The sequence below is a fragment of the Pseudorasbora parva genome, chromosome 1 (genome assembly GCF_024679245.1).
Source record: "Pseudorasbora parva isolate DD20220531a chromosome 1, ASM2467924v1, whole genome shotgun sequence".
Lineage (NCBI taxonomy): Eukaryota > Metazoa > Chordata > Actinopteri > Cypriniformes > Gobionidae > Pseudorasbora > Pseudorasbora parva.
The window spans coordinates 66673511-66690067 of NC_090172.1; the positions used below are offsets into that span (position 1 = coordinate 66673511).

The window sequence follows — 16557 nt, forward strand, 5'->3', positions numbered from 1 at the left end:
ACTTAAGTGGTACTAAAATACAACTTTATATGTACTTTCATAATCGCTTCTAGTGTATTAAAATTGTAATTAAAGTGCACTGCTCAATGTACTGACAAGCAATTAATGTGAACTAAAACATACTTTAATGTCAGCTAAATATACACTTAAGTGTGAATTAAATGCAATGTTTTCGGTGTACTTAACACACATTATATGTAATTGATTTCAAATTTATCACATATTAAGTTGAAATAAAATACAATAAGTTGCAATTAACAGTGTTTTTTTGGAACAACTTAAGTGGTACTTAAATACAACTTTATATGTACTTTCATAATCCATTCTACTGTCTTAAAAACAAGCAATTAATGTGAACTAAAATATACCTTAACGTAATTTACATGTACACCTTTACATGTAAAGGACTTCCGGTACAGTGCACGTGTGTACCGAGCGGTACGAATGCAATCTTTAACAGTTAACAGACGGCTTGTTTAATGAGTGGAACACACTTCAATACAAGTTTCCAAAAGAACATATGTATTCTGTCAATTTTATCATGAAATTCAAGTGATGCCATTTTGATGCTCTTTAATGTGACATGACAGATCACTGTAAAGACATCAGTTCAAGCAGCAACGCGGCACGAGTGAATGTGATCACCTTGTCATAGTCAAAGAATAAACATGAATTAACATCAGAAGGTATGTTAAGGATACATTACAACTTACTAAAACGTATCACATCGTGTAATCGTTCAGTGTTTCAACAGCAGAAAGACGTCGATAAAACACGAGAGAGATGAACTCTTTCACTTAATATATGCATTATATTAGCCCATATATTCATCATATTCTACTTAACCTGTTAGTGATATTTTGATTATTTAAAGTAATAAGAGTAATTTATATAATGTTTAAATAAATCTGTCATGAAAATGACAGCCACTGTGTATAAAATATTATATTTCAACAACAAATTGGAGTAGGAACATCATTTTATAATTAGATTTATAAGTTAATGCAAAAATGGTCTTATGAGAAGTTTACACGTTTGCATGCAATGCGAGTGCAAGTAAGGCCTCACTATATAGTCTACACTATACAGCATTCTTTGTCGTTTGATTAAACCAGCCTGGTCTCATCATTAATACGTAGGTATTAATACGTTACTTTCAAAGAGACTAAACGTACGTCTTAGTACGTTTGGAGAAGTGCTAAAATGTAAAATATAGACGTATTTGCAACATTTAAACTTAGTATTATTACATTTTTACAGCTAAAAAGCGTAAAATATTTACGAATCCATCATGAAATCTTTTTTTTTTAAGAATACAAAACTTTATTCTGGTAAAAACTTTTTTTTTTTTTTTGTTATATCATAAAGATATCTATATAATTTCCCTTTGACCATTTTATTGATTAATGTACGATCCCTTAACACTACCCCAAACCTAAACCTACCAATTTAATACAGATTATAAAGAAAATAAAAGGTAGAACGTTGGAAAATGACGATTTTGGTAACAATATAGCATTAAAAAAATATTTTGAACGGCTAATCCTACACTTACCCCTAAACCTACCCATTAGCATTTATTAAAACAACGTACTGTTATAAATCAAAGCATAACAGACAGACCAGTGTACTCACAATAATTTATTTATTGCAAAAATGTCAAAAGCGGTACCAAAAGTAGTTCAAATGAAGATGTGTTGCAGTCGCAGTCCTCTCTGGTGGTATATGACGTTAATAGTTTTGTATGAGGTACAGAGCAGAATGTTAGCTTAGCTATTAATCAATGAAAATATTAATCCGGCTTCTCTCCGTGAAGTTGCGCGTTTCCCATTTCAAATACAAATCGACTGAAACACGGCATGTCAAAATCTGTGACAAAGCAGGCGAGAGCCAATGAGCGTTCGATGCCACTGCCGTAAATCATGTCGTAACGCTTCATGAGGGCGCGTTTTTTAAATTGAATTCACAATGAGCGCGAGATTTGATGTTTACCGTCGCGCTACTGAGAGGAGATGAAGACTAATGGAAGGCTAATGGAGATGAAGATCACCGGGCTCAATTTGGATTTGTTTCTCGCAAACATATGGACATTCTAACGATTTGGATTACAGCGAACGAATAAAGTGTTGTGTTTTGTGATCGCCAGTTGCTGAATAGGAGAAAATGCCTTTTTATGTCTCACAGCAAACAACAAGCTAAATACTACAAAATGGTTGGCAAGAATGTTATTCATCTGACGGTTTTAAAATTCAGTCTTCTTTTAACATTATCTAGTCACCCGAAATGAGTTTGTAGTGAAGTCACGAGAGCAAAATGTTATTTTATATTAGGTTGATTAACTTAGTAAAATGCATTTAATAAATGTGACTGAAAACATGTATTGATGTGACTATTGGATATAAAATAAACAATATTAATGCCACGATTTATGGGAGCCGGTGGTTGGCTGCTTACACGTTCACACTTGGATACGTAGATAATTTACATTTTAGTGCTGTCAATACGTCAATATTGTACATTTTAGTGCTGTTAATAAGTCAGTATTGTACGTTTTATTGTGTGTGAAAACGTTAGTAAATGTATAAATTTCCTCACGTATTTTCATGAGATCACGTTGATTAAACGGAAACAACAAGGCAATTATATATTACATTCTGAATCAAATTATAATCTTTGTGTGCCCTTTGTTAGAGTTAAGCTTGGTAAAACGTCCTTCAAATATGTCGCAGCCTCAGATTGGAATTTGCTCCAGACTGAGTTGAAGCTAAAAGATCTGGTGACATTTAGTCATTTTAAAATTTTACTACATCATTTTGAGAGTAAATTAATGGTGTGTAATTGTTTTTGACTGGTTGTATGTTTTATGTTTTTTATGTGACTTTTTATGTATAACTGTACATGCAAACACAGCTGCCTATCTTGGCCAGGACAGGATATTTTAATCTCAGTGAGTTTTTGTCCTGGTTAAATAAAGGTAATAATAATAATAATTAGCAGAGATATTTTTAATTCTTTAAGAAACCTTTAGTTTAGGACAATTACAATTTGTTCAGTAAACCAATAAAAAAAAAAGCATTTTTATATTTAGTGTTCCTCCCTGAACTGTCAGCTTTGTGTACGGTTACACCCCTATTATTAATGCAATCTTAAAATCAAAAGGTGTATATGTTAATTATTTAATGCATTGTTAACTTGCATGAACAATGACTATAAATTTAATTAACTAGCTTTGAACTATAATTTATTAAGCAAGGTCAACAACTATTAATAAACACTGTAAAAAATTAAATAAAAAGAAATCACTGTTAGATCATGTTGGCCCATACATTAAATAACGTTAACAAATTAGATCTTATTGTAAAGTGTTACTAAATTTATAAGCTCTTAAACCTTTACTAGAACCAAAATTAGGACCAAAAGGTTTAGTCTAAAATCTTATTCCAGCATTACAGTGAAAGAAAAAAAAAAAAAAACTGAAGAACTCCAAAGGCACACAAAATTGTTTGTCACCAACTCTTTTCAAGTTGTTTGGAAAGTGCTGTTTATGTCAATGTGCTCTCCATCAGTAGGAAACTGGCGCACCATCTCTCCACAGTAGATGTGAATGGACATGTTCCAAAGAGGCAGGAAAGCAAAAAAAATATATACCTTGAGGAAAGAAAAAGAAAACGCAAAAAAAATATATACCTTGAGGAAAGAAAAAGAAAACGCAAAGAAAAAACTTGTTTATAAAACGTCTCGGTTACGTATGTAACCCTCGTTCCCTGAGGAGGGAACGGAGACGTAACGTCAGTGACTGACGAATGGGGGTTTCGCTTAGAAGCCTGTCATCTCCGAGACTAGAAAGCGCCCAATGGCAGTGCCAATGCCATGGGCATGCGAGATTTGCATGCGTAACTCCGCCTACCCACGTGGGTATATAAGGAAGTAGCTGGCATCATCGCATTATGTTTTACCTGCTGAGGAGCCAAGTTGAACTCCGTTCTAGCGGTACAGCGGATGTGGCAACGGGACGTTACGTCTCCGTTCCCTCCTCAGGGAACGAGGGTTACATACGTAACCGAGACGTTCCCTTTCGTTCAGTCACTCCGACGTAACGTCAGTGACTGACGAATGGGGGTCCCAATGCAATAACGCCACTCGGCTGTCTTCCAGTGCCCTGCGCAAGCGTGAGAACCCTGAAGCAAGTTAGGACGGTCAAAGGCCTCTACTTAACGCAGGAATACCAAGGTGCACTGGGAGGCATATTCCGGGAGGAGATATGCGCCAAGATGCCTACCCGTAGGGAGGACTTAGGATACACGTATGACCCCGGGGGGGCTGCATACGGAAGATCACTGGGGTACCAGCCGAAGGTGGATTTTTAACCCCAGGAGGTGGCAAGGTTGCCAAGGGAATACACCCGCTCAGGGAGGCTTACGGTTGAAATACACATGTGGGGGTCGCCGGAGGGGAACCATGCACATGGGGCACCTGGCCGGACACGAGTGTCTGGGCTAAGGGCAGACTTACTGGCGTCGGCGTCGTCAGTGCTGGAGGAGCTCAGGGCTCTCTGGGAACTCACCTGAGAAAAATATCGCACGTATCCAGTCACCTGACTGGATAAGCGAAGACACCTGAGCCAATCCATTACCGGCCACTTGTAGAGGCGAGTACATAGTCGGATACAGGCTCCACTCGGAGGTTATAAAACCTGGCGAATGTGTTTGGTGTCGCCCAGCCTGCAGCTCTGCAGATGTCTGTCAGCGGAGCGCCATGTGCTAAAGCCCAAGAGGAGGCCACACTCCGGGTGGAATGGGCCCTGACCCCAAGGGGACATGGGCGTCCCTTCTGCTGGTAAGCCAAAACAATGGTGTCCACTATCCAGTGAGACAGCCTTTGCTTTGAGAGAGCCTTCCCTTTCAGCTTCCCACCATAACAGACAAAGAGCTGGTCTGAGGTCCTGAAACACTGCGTCCTGTCTACGTAAGCGCGAAGGGCGCGTACTGGACAGAGCAGTGCCAAGGCTGGGTCTGCCTCCTCCAAAGGCAGCGCTTGCAGGTTCACCACCTGGTCTCTGAACGGAGTGGTGGGAACCTTGGGCACATATCCAGGCCGGGGTCTCAGGATCACGTGAGAGTCGGCCGGCCCGAATTCCAGGCACGCTTCGTCAACCGAAAATGCCTGCAGGTCCCCTACCCTCTTGATGGAGGCCAGTGCGGTCAGGAGCGCTGTCTTCATAGACAAGAACTTAACATCTACTGACCGCAAAGGCTCAAATGGGGCCCTCTGCAGAGCACTTAGAACTACTGACAGGTCCCAAGAGGGTACGAGAGGAGCACGAGGAGGATGTAGTCTCCTCGCACCCCTCAGGAACCTGATGACCAGGTCGTGCTTACTTACCGTTTTCCCGCCCAGGAGGTCATGGTAGGCGGCGATAGCGGCCACATAAACCTTCAGGGTGGATGGAGACAGCCTTCGATCCAACCCTTCCTTGAGGAAAGAGAGCACAGACCCGATCGGGCATTTCCAGGGGTCTTCTTGGCGAGAAGAGCACCAATTGACGAAGAGGTTCCACTTCAACGCATAGGCCTGTCTCGTGGACTCGGCCCGAGCGGAAGTGATGGTAGCCACCACCGGAGGTGGTAGGGTACTCAAACCTGCCGCGTCCCGTCCAGGAGCCACACGTGGAGGTTCCAAAGATCGGGACGCGGGTGCCACAGGGTGCCCCGTCTCTGAGAGAGTAGGTCTTGTCTCAGAGGAATTGGCCAGGGAGGGGCTGTCGCAAGGAGCACTAGTTCTGGGAACCAGGTCCGGCCGTGCCAGTACGGGGCGACCAAAATGACCTGCTCCTTGTCCTCCCTGACCTTGCACAGAACACGTGCAAGAAGGCTCACTGGGGGAAACGCATACTTGCGTAGGCCCCGCGGCCAGCTGTGCGCCAGTGCATCCGTGCCGAGAGTGCCCTCGGTCAGGGAATAGTACAGGCTGCAGTGGGACGAGTCGTGGGAGGCAAACAGATCTACCTGTGCGTCCCCGAACTGATCCCAAATCAGCTGGACCGACTGGGGATGGAGTCTCCACTCCCCAGGGATTGGCTGAACCCGTGAGAGCTCGTCGGCTGCACGGTTCAGGATCCCCGGGATATGGACAGCACGAAGGGACCTCAGGCGCTTCTGACTCCATAAAACGAGATGGCGGGCGAGTTGAGACATGCGGCGGGAGCGTAGACCGCCCTGGTGGTTGATGTACGCTACTACGGCCGTGTTGTCCGATCTGACTAGTACGTGTTGACCCTTCAGCAACGCTCGGAAGCGGTGCAGGGTGAACCGTACTGCCAGCAACTCGAGGCAATTGATATGCAGGCGGCTCTGGCTCTCTGACCAAGAGCCGGCGGCTGCATGTCCATTGCACATGGCACCCCAACCCGTGGTGGACGCATCTGTTGACACAACAACATGCCGGGAAACTCGTTCTAAGGGCACTCCTGCCCGTAGAAAACTGAGGTTCGACCACTGGGTGAGTGTCTGTCTGCAGGCCTGAGTCACTGGGACCCGGAGCGTACCAGACCGCCATGCCCATCTCGGGACTCGATCGCGAAGCCAGTGCTGAAGCGGTCTCATATGAAGCAATCCGAGCGGTGTTACCGCGGCTGCAGATGCCATATGCCCCAGGAGCCTCTGAAACAGTTTCAGTGGAACCGCACGCTTGCTCTCTATCTGCCTGAGGCAAGTCAGCAGCGACTGCGCGCGCAAGCCGGTAAGCTGCGCGCACATGGCGACCGAGTCGATCTCCATACCGAGAAAAGAGATCCTCTGCACGGGGCAGAGTTTGCTCTTCTCCCAGTTGACCCGAAGGCCCAAACGAGCTAAGTGGTGGAGAACCAGGTCTCTGTGTTCGCACACCCGGTCCCGAGAGTGGCCCAGTATGAGCCAGTCGTCGAGATAGTTCAGGATGCGAACCCCTTGTTGCCGGAGTGGCGCAAGGGCTGCCTCGACAATCTTCGTGAAGACGCGAGGGGACAGAGCTAGCCCGAATGGTAGTACAGCATACTGATATGCCCGCCCTTCGAACGCAAACCGTAGGAACGGTCTGTGTCGCGGAAGGATGGACACATGGAAGTACGCGTCCTTCAGGTCGATCGCTGCAAACCAATCGCATGGACGAACGCATTCGAAAAGGCGTTTCGCAGTCAACATCCTGAACGGAAGCCTGTAAAGGGATCGGTTCAGGACGCGAAGGTCCAGGATCGGTCGTAACCCACCGGATTTCTTCGGTGCAATGAAGTAAGGGCTGTAGAAGCCGGACTTCATCTCGGCTGGAGGGACGAGCTCGACCGCACCCTTCGCCAGTAGGGTTGCGATCTCCGCACGCATGACTGGGGCATTGGACCCCACCACGGTGTACCGGACACCCCGGAAGCGGGGAGGAGCTCGCGCGAACTGAATCACGTAGCCGAGCCGGATGGTCCGTGCGACCCAGCGGGACAGTCCCGGCAGCTGTAGCCACGCTCCCAGGGAGTGTACCAACGGGGTCATGCGGAGCACCGGCGTACCCTCGGTGGGGCAGCGAGGCAGCGTTACCGGCCCGGACTCGGGTGGCGTAGCGGCCCGGTGTCGGGGTGGCGGTAACAGCTGCGCCCTGACAGAGGAGACCAGGGAAGGACTCACGTTCCACTGGGGTCTGCTCTGAGAGGGGGCTGGCGACAGAGAGGGACGAGAGCGGCGTGGCCCGGGGGCGGCGCACACTGCCGTCACCGGTCTCTGTGTGCTCAGAGATGGGTATGTCAGTTCTTTCTTTAACCACATTAGGGTGCTGCCACCCCGGGGGGCGGCAGCGGAACGAAAGATTCTCCCCCGGCCCTCCACCGGGGGAAGGAGCGGCCCTGCTGCCGTCTCCTGGAAAGAACTGCCCATCTCTGAGCTGTCCGCGTCAGGAGCGCCGCTTGGCCTGGCGTTTAGCGGGCCGCGGGGCTGGCGCGGACTGGGGCGGCTTCTTGCGGCGCGCTCCGCGGCGCGGCCCGGGTGAAGGCTGCTGCTGTGGCCGCGCGGGAGCGGGGGGGGACCGCAGGAGGCCGCCCTCGGCGGCGAGGCAGCTGAGGCGACGGTGCCGGCGGCGCTTGGGGTGCAGCAGCGGGCCGCCGGGGCAGTATATGCTTAATAGCCTCAGTCTGCTTCTGGGCGGCCGAGAACTGTTGGGCGAAGCTCTCGACCGCACCGCCGAATAGCCCAGCCTGGGATATGGGGGCGTCGAGGAAACGAGTCCGCTCGGCGTCCCGCATATCGGCCAGGTTGAGCCATAGATGTCTCTCCTGGACCACGCATGTGGACATCACCCGGCCCAGGGAGCGTGCGGTAACCTTCGTCGCCCGGAGAGCGAGGTCGGTCGCGGCACGCAGCTCATCTCTGAGCCCTGGGTCGGCTCCACCCTCGTGCATGTCGCACAGCAACTTGGCCTGGTAGGCCTGGAGGGTTGCCATGGCATGCAGAGAAGCGGCGGCCTGCCCTGCAGCTCTGTAGGTCTTCGACACCATTGAAGATGTGAATCTACAGGCCTTGGAGGGGTGCTTAGGGTCGCCACGCCAGGAGGAGGCGCTCTGGGGACACAGTTGCATCGCCACAGAACGCTCCACCGGGGGGACCCCAGTGTACCCTCTAGCCGCCGCCCCATCGAGGGCGGAGAAGGCGGAAGAGGTTGCCAAACGCTCGCGAGAAGACACGGGGGCCCTCCACGAGTGCGCAACCTCCTCATGCACTTCCGGGAAGAAAGGAATTGGGGGCACGGCAGGACGGCTGTCCTGTCGTGGCGCACCCAAAAACCAATCATCTAACCGCGAACGCTCCGGCCGGGGTGGAGGGTTCCACTCCAGACCGAGCGCCGCGGCAGCCCGGGCAAGCATGGCTGTCAACTCCGGGCCCGACTCGGACAATGCTGGCGCGCCCGGAGGCGGCAGCACAGCCGAATCCTCATCCTCGGAGGACTCTAGCCCACCTTGCGATGCGGTCACCGACATCTCGTCCTCCTCTGGAGCGCCGAACGAAACCCGCGGACCGGCCGAGACCGAGGCCGCGGGCTCCATCACAACGCTCGCGGGTACCGGTGCAACAGAGGGGGGTGTGGGCCGAGGCGTGAGCGTCGGAGCTGTATTCCACACCATCACCCTCAGGTCACCCTGGCCACCAGCCGAAGAGACGCCCCGCGGACCGGATGAGACCGAGGCCACGGACACGTCAGATCGGGGGGTGACGGAGGGGACTCTCACTCCGGCGGCCGCACGGAGATCATTGAGTCTCGACCGCAACACGGAGATGGCCATGTTCCCGCAGTGAGAACATGACTCATCCACAAGCGCCGCCTGAGCATGCTGGAAGCCCAAGCATGCCAGACAGTGCGAGTGCCCATCAGAAGAGTGTAGAGACCGGCCACATCCAGAAGCACACGGGCGAGACATCCTGAAAAGGACGTGCCACGTGTGAGCTCTTTTGTGAGAGGATTAACCTCGCAGTCGATGCCGAAGCGCCCAGGGGACCACACACCAACTGGAAACCAATCGTCTGACCAGCAGGCAGGAAGTATGTGACCGCTGGAACGCGCCGAACACCAACACCGACTGGAAGATCCTGATCGTCTCGAAGAACTGACTTAACTCAGAAGGCTTGTAGGAGTGAAAGGTATGTAACCCTTGGCTCCGAAGCATTAAAACATAATGCGATGATGCCAGCTACTTCCTTATATACCCACGTGGGTAGGCGGAGTTACGCATGCAAATCTCGCATGCCCATGGCATTGGCACTGCCATTGGGCGCTTTCTAGTCTCGGAGATGACAGGCTTCTAAGCAAAACCCCCATTCGTCAGTCACTGACGTTACGTCGGAGTGACTGAACGAAAGGGAACAGATCTATCCATTATTATAATTGGCTCAATTAAATTAAAACGATGTTTTAAAAAGATGTACAGTTTATATTCACACAGCAGTATCTGTATGAAAAAAAGAAGAAAACAAAGAAATAGCCATAAGAGGGATCATAAAAATTAGCATGTTGTCTCTTTTTAATCTAGTACTGCCCTGATGAAGCAGTTTATTCTGCACGTGTGTGTAAGCTTTTGACCACAACTGCATCCCCTATGTGATGAATTACCTCAGTCATCAGGGTAGAATGATTGGAGAGGTTCCTTCACGTATCCCACTGAGCACATCATCTTCACTGACACTGGACTTTAAAAATAGAGAACATTTTAATAATGGTTTTTATTCCTACTTTACAGGGAATTAAACATAACTTAAATATAGATAAATAACCCAAGACCAGTGTAAATTGAGAAAAGTATTCTTGCATTTTTCCTCATCTTGCCTTGCGAGTTTCAGCTCACCTCGCACCATCTCCATGAAGGATGTTCCTGTATTTACCACGCCTGGCACAGCAATGCTGCGGCTCCTTTCCTTTGGGTGTGTGGCCTGTAAAATATATAATGATTAGGGGATCTGTAAATGCACAAGGGGGAATGTATTACTTACAAATGGACAAGATGCAAAGCATTAAAAAGCGAAAGACTTGATAGCAATGTTTTAGCTTGTGTGATCAGTGTCATGGCTGGGCATAAATTCATGATTAACATTAACTTGACCTCATCAGGATGGCTCTGTGATTCCACACAGCTTGCACTGGATCTCCAATAACACATCTGTATTGATCCTACAAAATAAAAAATAAAATAAAATAAGCACAAAATATTAAAAACACTTTAACATAAAACACTTTAACATCTTACTCTCCAAATGCAAAAAGAAAAGAACATATTAAAATCATTATTTCATTACTGGTTGTTGTTATACGTTAAGTTAATATATGGAATAAATGTATATAACGTTAAATGTCTTCTGTCCATTTAAAAAGTAGGAGTTCGATTAAAATATTGTATTTACAGCAGGCAAATTCATTGAACATGCCCACACCGGCGATCACATTCCGATTTAAGAAATTATTATAATGCAATCTTAGATACATGAATATGAATAATACAATCTTAGAAACATGATAGGAAACATGATTAAGGTTAATTCACCTCCAGAGTCCATAGTGCATCTATCCTATCTGCGATTAAACTAAATAACTTACACCGTAATAGAGAGCTACCATGTTACGGTGAAAATGTAAAATCAAGAGAGCTTATATCAAGATATACTTACTTGACTCGTTATTTGTAGCATATAACGTCTCATCCGTAATGATCCAAACGGTTCATCATTTATTTTCCATGTGCTTTGTCATTAGTAAAATAAGTGCACTTTATGAAACAAACTCATAATTAAAATGGTTTAAGTAAATGTAGGTGTAGACATTATTACAAGGTGCATTTTTAAAAAGCGCACTTAAGTGTGTTTATAAATATTGTCATACAAGTGTACTTTCTTTAAGTGAAAATTAACTAGATATTATTACAAAGTGCACTTATTAAAAGTGCACTAAAGTGTGTTTATAAATATCGTCATGAAAGTGTACTTTGTTAAAGTACAAATTAATTAGATATTATTACAAAGTGAATTTTAAAAAAGTGTACTTAAGTGTGTTTAGAAATATTGTCAGTAAAGTGTATTCTCTTTAAGTACACTTAAGTGGCACTTAATTTTAATTATATCATATTATCTACAAGTGCAGTTTTTTAAAAATATACTTTAAATATATTAAGTGCACAAAAAATACACTTTCAATACAATTAAGCACACTTCTTTTTCACAAGGGTGTGATTCGATGTAACGCTTCCTTCTGCAGTGGGTGCAGAAATTACAATTAGGGGTGTTACATTTCTGGAACATATAAATGTATTGTTATTAAAATTAATAATAATTAAACAATTAATGAGTGTCTTTGGTATATTAATAATTAATAATACACACTGAAAACTTTACTAAAACAAGATGGCTTGAAGTTTCTCAAGTTTCACAGCAAAAGCCCTAGTGTTGAATAATTTCAAATGTATTGTGTGTGCACTACAGTGAAGACTGTCATGTATGCCAATGAAAGATGATCCATCATTCAGACTAAGTACTGGGCGGAGTAACATGTTTAACAGTGGTATATTGAAATACATATATGAACAGTAGGTGTCGCTAATATAGGCTACATTTATTAAAAAGTATGCATTGGATTTACTTGGGTTCTTGAAAGTTACTATAAAAAGAAACATATAATAATAATAATAATAATAATAATAATAATAATAATAATAATAATAATAATAATAACATTTATTATTATTATTATTATTATTATTATTAGTAGTAGTAGTAGTAGTATTTCGTAAAGGTTCCCTAGAATGAGTTAAAACAATATTTTAAATTGTTCTCTGATATCTAAAAAGAGGGTATGTGGCATTGATCCAGATATGGTTTTACAGGTCCATTTACAATTGTGACCAATCATGGAAAGTAGGGACACTAGTCGGTTCTGGGGCATTTTGAGTTTTTTTTTTTAAAGGGTCATGAAACCCCAAAACAAATTTTTTTGAGATGTAAACAGATATGTATAGGCTGCACATCATTGAAAACACTAAGGGTACTCATTAATGTTATTCATATGTGAAAAAAAAGTAATTTTTGCATTTTTCAGAGCGATTTCTGTCTTCCGGTTTGAAAAGCTGAGTCAGAGCAACGTCACAAATGCTGACGTCAGTGCGGGCTTTTTGGTCCAAGTATGGACTGCTGGGGACATGCTGACGTCGATAATTCTCGATATATATTCATGACATAAAGCTCATTCAGTCCAATCCCTGCGCTGTAGTATGCATATAAGATAATTTAGTTAATATACATGAGACAGTCACTTCTGTCAGGCTCGTCTTCCATCATTATTGTAGAGATATGGTGGGGAAGTTTTGGAAGCAGCGTGCGGAAAAGTCACGGAGGAAAGCTTGGCGTTGTGCTGATACGAAGTAACGTAAAGGGCGACGAGCGAGCTGTAACCGGCGCCGTCTGTGGAAGCCTTTGCTACAAAGGCTCGGTAAAGTAAAATTAACTTGAGGATTCGCACGCCGAACCTGCAAGCGTTGACTATCTATGTCAGGAGTGGAAAATAACCGATCTGTAATCTGTAGGATAATGAACAATATTTTTGATGAAATATCAACAAGAATCAAAAGCCACCTTCTAAACTGTTCGCGTCTCAAATCAGCGCTGATCCCACAAGTTACTATAGTTATTCACTTTCTGACATGAGTCTAAGCATGCGTGTTATTTGTTCAGAGGAACGAAATTAAGATTTCGTTAAAACGATTCATGTTTGGAAACATCATCAAATAAAGCTGTCCTATCACTGTATTATTTTAAAGTTTGGAAACAATGGATTGTAAAATGGTCAAACTAAACATTTATTTGTTTTATCAATAATGCATGATATTTTCAGGAACAGCTTTTATCTTATTTAATTCGATACACATTTTAAAATGTAATCAAAACTGTAGGTTTGATATAGACTATATATTCAGCTTGCAGCAGTTCGCAGCTCAGCACACACACACACACAAACACACACACACACACACACACACACACACACACACACAGAGCTACAGCAGTTCTCGATTCAGGAACGGGATGCGGCTGTTCTCAGATCACCAGTCCAGAATCAAAAACCGTTTCTATCAGACTGGGACAACTGATGCTGATAATACATGAGCACGGGTGAACTGATGATTTGTGTAAGTTTGTTATGTCAATGTAAGTTTATTTAATCTGTGTAAAACATCAGTGTTTGCACGACAGTGGCTGTATTGAGTGCTGTTGAAAAACCTAAATGAAAAAACCTATCCAAGATAATGATGATATCAATAATAATTATTACTAAACTAAGTTTTGATTACAAATACTTTATTTTTTTGTGACTTATTTTTTATTAGATTTCCAAAAGAACATACAAGGAACAAACAGAAAACAACAAAACAGAAAAACAAAACATAAGAAACAAATTCTGTCAGGACTGCTTACATAACACGTATGCATATTTTAGAAGACATAGTTGTACCCTAGATATAAATACTTCACCATGCCAGGGAGATACATCTACATCCCACTATCTAATAAAAAAATCACAAATACATTTGACAGCTCTTTTCGAGGCCTGTACCATTCTTGGTTTAGCGTTATTAAATCTAGCTAAGGAACATTCCATATTAAATATTTGTTGCATATTCAGTAACCACAGTCTTGAAATGTCTGCCTTAATGTCCCACCAAAGTGCAATTATTGTTTTCTTTGCAGCAGTGAAACACAAAAAAAGAATCCTTTTGTCTACCATACTAAGGTCCAGGGAAGAAACATCATTCAGCAAGCACAGGCAAGCATCCGGAGTGATCTTATGGTTAATCAGTTGTTCTAAGTCCCAATAAACTTGAGTCCAAAAATAATTAATTACTGAACATTCCCAAAACATGTGATACATTGTACCAGTTACGGAACTTTGACATATAGTGCAGTTAGGATCAGATATTAATCCCATTCTGTATCATCTATATGGCGTCGCATAGGCTCTATGAATAGTTTTAAAATTAATAAGTTGATGACTCCAATTTCGAGATGTTTCACTCATATTTGACCATACCGAGAGCCAATCAGGACGATGTCCAGCCTGCTCTAAGTCCTTTTCCCATACTATCTCAACTGATAAATGTTTACACAGTTTTTAAAAGAGAATTATAAATTTGTGAAACCAGGCCTCTCTGTAAGTTTTCATGGCTGATCTCAATCTCAAATAAAGAAAAAAAAAGAAGAACCAGGTATGTCAAACAAAGTCTGTAGATTATTAAATGAAAATAAACCATCTTTACCATAAATGTCTCCAAGCGTACAAATTCCCTTAGCAGCCCAAAGTGGGGATGTGAAAGGTTTCTGATCTGCCAATATGTTAGTATTGTTCCATAAAGGGGAGAGTTTATGAAATGTAGGTACTGTTTCAAACAGTTTCTCTGTTTTTTTCAAAATTGTCAAAAAATTAGCAATTATAGTGCCAAATTTAACTTTAAATCTCTTGCCTTTTAAATTTGTATATGGAAGATCTTGAAGCCTGTTCGGCTGTACCAATGCGGTCTCTATGGATTTCCAAGGCACCTTGCAATTCTCATCCATCCAGACCCTTAAAGCTCTTAGTTGAAATGCCCAGTAATAAAATTTTAAGTAAGGAAAAGACAATCCTCCCATCAATTTAGGGCGCTGCAAAGTGGAAGATTTAATTCTAGCTTGTTTATTGTTCCATATAAATTTGGAAATCAAAGATTGGATTTGCTCAAGAAATTTAGGTGTGGGTGAAATTGGGAGAATATTCATCTTAACGATTGAAATTCCTCCTTGTAAAGAAATTGGAAGATAACTCCCTCGCTGTAAATCTTCTGTCACCTTTTGAGAGATTTCCCTATAATTTTTGTGACTGATTTCTGACAACTTTGTGTATATTTTAATTCCTAAATAGGAGATAACATTACTTACAGGAATGGAGGAAGGATATTGAACATTAGTGGCAGGTGAATTTAGAGGGAGTAATGTGGATTTATGCCAATTTATTTTATAACCTGCCAGATTTTTTTATGTATTGAATAGGGCTAACACATGTGAGATTGATATTTGGATGTTGGAAAGAAACAGAGGAATGTCGTATGCATAAAGTGATATAGAATGTTTAGAACCCTGAACAACAATGGGATATATAGATTTGTGCTCTCTTATGGCTTGAGCCAGCGGTTCTAATGATAACACGAATAATAACGGTGAGAGAGGGCAACCTTGCACTGTGCCCCTCTGCAATGAAAAAGATGAAGACTGACAGGTACCTGTAATAACAGAGGCCAAGGGAGTTTCGTATAGAATTGGTATCATAGAACATTTTTTTGGACCGAACCCAAGATGTTTCATTACTGCCCACAGATATGACCATTCCAGCCTGTCAAAGGCCTTCTCAGCATCCAGAGAGAACAAAGCCCAGTCTTCAGTATACAATTCTGCCCTTTCCAAAATGTGAAACAATCTATGGACATTGTCTGCAGCCAAACGACCCCTAATAAAGCCTGTTTGATCGGGATCAACTAATTTATCCATTACCTTATCCAATCTTAGTGCAAGAGCTTTAGCATATAATTTAATATCTCCACATTTCAATGATATGGGGCGATAACTGGAACATTCCATGGGATCTTTTCCATCTTTTAACAGTAATGATATAAGAGCAGTCTTTTGATTCCTATGAAACGTTTTATGTTCTAGAGCATAGTTTATAGAATCTAATATTAAAGGGGCACTTCAGCACTGGGAAGATGAATCTGTATTTAAACTGGGTCATTAATGTAGTAGAAATGTGAAATTATTTTTTTATTTGGTGCTTTCTAGACTGAGAAAAGACAGAAAATAATTTTTTGTCTCATGCGGATGAAAGACTACAATTCCCAGAATGCTTCGCTTCCCTACGAGGCCACCACTACTAGATTACTGAATCACTGATCATCTTCATACAATCAGTTCATTTAGAGAACAGACACTACAATTAAAAACTGAACGTGTGTGTTCAATATGTGATTTAGCCGCTGAGGGAGTCTCA

General features: G+C 43.4%; 1 protein-coding gene and 1 long non-coding RNA gene across 2 annotated transcripts in view; both read right to left on the minus strand.

Annotated features, from left to right (window-relative positions):
* LOC137080903 (uncharacterized) overlaps positions 1-16557 on the minus strand; it is a 470496-nt gene that overhangs the window by 363025 nt on the left and 90914 nt on the right. The gene's annotated exons all lie outside the window — the stretch shown is intronic.
* On the minus strand, positions 3555-10438 carry LOC137088259 (uncharacterized). The gene is made up of 3 exons (XR_010907548.1): positions 10352-10438; positions 10120-10196; positions 3555-3648 (listed from the first exon to the last, which is right to left on the minus strand). It is a non-coding gene; the product is annotated as an uncharacterized lncRNA (long non-coding RNA).